Consider the following 3,693-nt stretch of genomic DNA (forward strand, 5'->3'; position numbering starts at 1 on the left):
CGCTTTGCGCAGTCTACTTCCGACTAGTCGTGATCTTAGAGCTGTAAGGAATGAGAATATCGGAAAAAGGCTTAAAGGGTTTCCTTCAAAGTAGAGAGCGATGTTATAAAAGGAATAGTCAATGCATAACCACACCATATATTTACCCACAAGCGCTAATATCGGAGTTGATTATGTTTTAGAACTACTTAGGGTCCAAGACGAGGAACTTAATACCTCGAACAGCAATGAGAATGCTGACCTACGTTTCAACGAAGGTATAGATGACAACTCTTAAAGCAGTATCAGGAGGGCCGTACATAAGCTGAGTTCAGCTGTGTGACCATGTGGCTATTGCGGCAAAAAGTTGAGGGTGAAAAAATAGAGTGAAGAAGAGAAAATTAAATAAGGAATCAGATATTCCAGCCTCAAAGACTGTGGAGACCGCAGGCGTACCAACAATCCAGTCAAGTTGTGATTCCAGGCTAAAACGATACAGGTGGGCAAGAAGTTGTGGTTCTGTCGCTAGGGAATGTAACTTTGACGCTAAAATTGTTCCGAGGTTATAGACCTGAGAAAGCTTGAGCTCAACGGTAGGAATGACAACAATCTCAGGGTCTCGGACCTCAACAAGCAGAGATGAGGCCTTCGCCAGATTAGCCCAGATCAGCCTGCACCACCCAAATGCAGCCTCGATTGTAATTGAAAGCAAATTCATTCAATCATCTTGAAAAACTGTAAAAGTAATTATGTATATTAACTTTTTCATTGGATTTATCCATTATATTGGACACGATTTGGTGCCGAATAGAAGCAAAAAATAAAAAATAAACATTTGGAATAAGCCGTTTATTTTGAAAGTGGCATAAGTCATTTCCACTTCTTGTGCTTAAATTGTTAGTTACTTCGAACTTGCTGCCTTCGGCTTATGAAGTTGTACGAGTAACAGACGTATTCAGATACAGGTAAATGAGCACTGAAGTCAAACTTATAACTTATTTATGCCATTTTCAAAGTAAACGGCTCGTATGTCATGTTTATTAAAAGGGTTACCCATTTTTGGCCGGAAAATTTATATTATGAAAATAGAGGTTTCAGTTATCAAATAGTAGTTTACCCAATTACGTGGTTTACAAAACAAAGAATTCGACTTTCGATATTTTTAACCTTTTACAGGTTTTCTAAAAAAATCAGCAAGCAAATAATAATTTTGTAATTTAACTGAAAAATTAATATTAAAGAAAACAAAAATAAAATTTGTTGAGCATAAAATTTTATTAATATAAAATAATAACATTAAAATATATGTAATATAAATATAATATATATTGTATGTATGTAAACATGTATAATTCCAGCTAATCTCTAAGCATATGATTCTTGTAAATAAACGAAAAAATTAAAATTCTTCCCTTCTCTTCGCTTCATTATGCTTCACTAACGTTAGACGTTTTCGTTTCTTTTGATTTGTTGGTTCACAATTTTCACAGCATAAAAAACATATTCATATGTATAATTGTTAACTAAACATATTAATTAATTATATTTGAATTTGTGCTATGTAAACCTAAAAGTAATTACAATATTTAAGAAAAATAAAACATTTGTTTGTTTGTGTTTGGTACATGTTGTGTATGTGTGCGTTTATATGCGTGTAAATATTTGTAGCTGGGTAGGTGTAAAAAGTGGCTAGGCCTTTGCTTAACTATTGTTGTACAATGCGGAAGATTATATTAAAGTGTTTCGTATTAAATTTGTACAAAACAAAAAACATCTGTAAATAAAAGGAAAGTGTGATGTGTGCTAATACAATTTAAAGCAGTGGAAAGATGAAAGATTTGGTTTAAGTTTTGGCAGGCAGAAAATTTGTTATGTAAAAAATACTTGATGCTGTGGGATAGAAATTATTTATTACTTGTCTGTATGTATGTATAGTGTAAACTTTGCTGTGCTGTTTAATTGCTTTTGCAGTTACTGCAGACGTATGTATGTCAGCATATGTAAAGGTAACTATGTTTGTTTGTTTGAATCTGTGTTCACCGGAAATAATAAAAAATAATAATCATTGTGTAAAAAATATATGTATAGTAGCTGTGTTTGTTTTTCAGTGTGGCAGTGTTGTTTCACATTTTTGTTTTGTATGTTGCTTATTTTTGTCATCATGTTTCATTAATATTTTTTGCCCATACAAACATTTGTATGCGTGTTTGTATGCGCATGTGTTTATATAAAAGCTATGTGAGAAAATAATTTTAATAATTTAAGAACATTTTGAAAATTTTTCGAATGTTAAATTCTCAATTAATTACCTTGTGAGGTAAAAACATAGCGCAAAATTTCCATCGCATTTATGCAAATGTACATGTTTGTGTGCAAGTATGTATATACTCATGTAGAGGTATGTAGGATTTTCACATTGGTAGCTTTGAAGATGTTCGTAAAAATTCTAAATATTCGATCAGCCGTGATATTAGATATGACCAAGGTACATACTATGTAAGTATATTGAACACACTAGAATCGCATTAGAAAAATGTGTATACGTGTCGCAGAAGTAAATTTATTTGTACGAAAAAATATTAAAACTATACAAAATAAATCAGTAAGGTTTGAAATATTTAAGAAGAAAAAACTAGTGAAAGTTTTAAAATCAGAAGCACTTATTTACTAACTATCTGGAATTCAGTAAGGTGTCTCACGCATCCAGTCTAAAAAAAACAAGTAACTTTTAGCAAAAAAAAAACCGACTTAAAAAAAATATATATATATCTATATATTTCATGATACAATGATCGGATCTAAACCAAATTAGTATGGGACCACCTCTGAGACACTACCTTTCCTTTGCAAATTATTGAAATCGGTTGACGTGGTGCAAAAGTTATGCGGTAACATACATAAAAAAAAAAAAAAAAAAAAATATTCCGACGAACTGATAACCTCCTCCTTTTTTGGAAGTCGGTTAAAAACAAACTCACTAATTTGTCAGCTAGCTCTGAGCAGGTCAGAAAACGCGAAAATGAAGCGAGGAAATATTTTTTAACAAAAAATAATTACATAATAGATATATGTAAACTAAATGAAAAAAAATATTTTCCTTTCCAAAACAATAAAAACAAAAATTAAAAGAAAATTAAATAAACAAAAAAAAGTGAATAAAAAAAATCTGCTGCACTAGGATTCGAGCTTTGGATCTTACTGAATACCAGTGTATCCACTGTTGTTGTTCGAGCGGGTACTTGGGTTTGCCTAAAATCGAGCGATTATTCAATTGTTGTCATCAAGCTTTACCAACGGTATGCGGAGGAGGTCGCACTAAATCATTTCTTCTCTGTGTCAGTCCAGTACATACACATATAGCATGGCGAATACTTTTAACCTTACCTAAAGAGCGGTGAGTCATAATATTAATTTTTTGAGACTTTGTCTGAAATTAAAACCTCACATCAGGCTGAGCGAAAGGAAGCCACACTAGGGAACGGGTAAATATTTGCTTGATTTCAGATATTAGATCTGTAACGTGATTTTGATACCTATATACATACATACAATGTATGTATGTACAATTTTGAACACAATATTCGGAAGTACCAAAATGTTTCATTGGAATCATATACGGCAGTTTAAAATTGAGCTCAAGATTAGCGGCCTTATTCATAAAAAATAAAATAGAATTAAATAGCTTTATAAAGCGACATTTTCATAGATTTTTTT

General features: G+C 31.9%; 2 protein-coding genes across 3 annotated transcripts in view; both read right to left on the minus strand.

Annotated features, from left to right (window-relative positions):
* Nucleotides 1-3,693, minus strand: part of LOC118733892 (myb-like protein P) — a 322,500-nt gene that overhangs the window by 152,963 nt on the left and 165,844 nt on the right. The window lies entirely within an intron of this gene.
* The window catches only part of LOC118733893 (poly(ADP-ribose) glycohydrolase), a 31,469-nt gene that overhangs the window by 8,946 nt on the left and 18,830 nt on the right, over nucleotides 1-3,693 (minus strand). The gene's annotated exons all lie outside the window — the stretch shown is intronic.

The sequence above is a fragment of the Rhagoletis pomonella genome, unplaced genomic scaffold (genome assembly GCF_013731165.1).
Source record: "Rhagoletis pomonella isolate Grant_MI unplaced genomic scaffold, Rhpom_1.0 Rhpom_scaffold_00002, whole genome shotgun sequence".
Lineage (NCBI taxonomy): Eukaryota > Metazoa > Arthropoda > Insecta > Diptera > Tephritidae > Rhagoletis > Rhagoletis pomonella.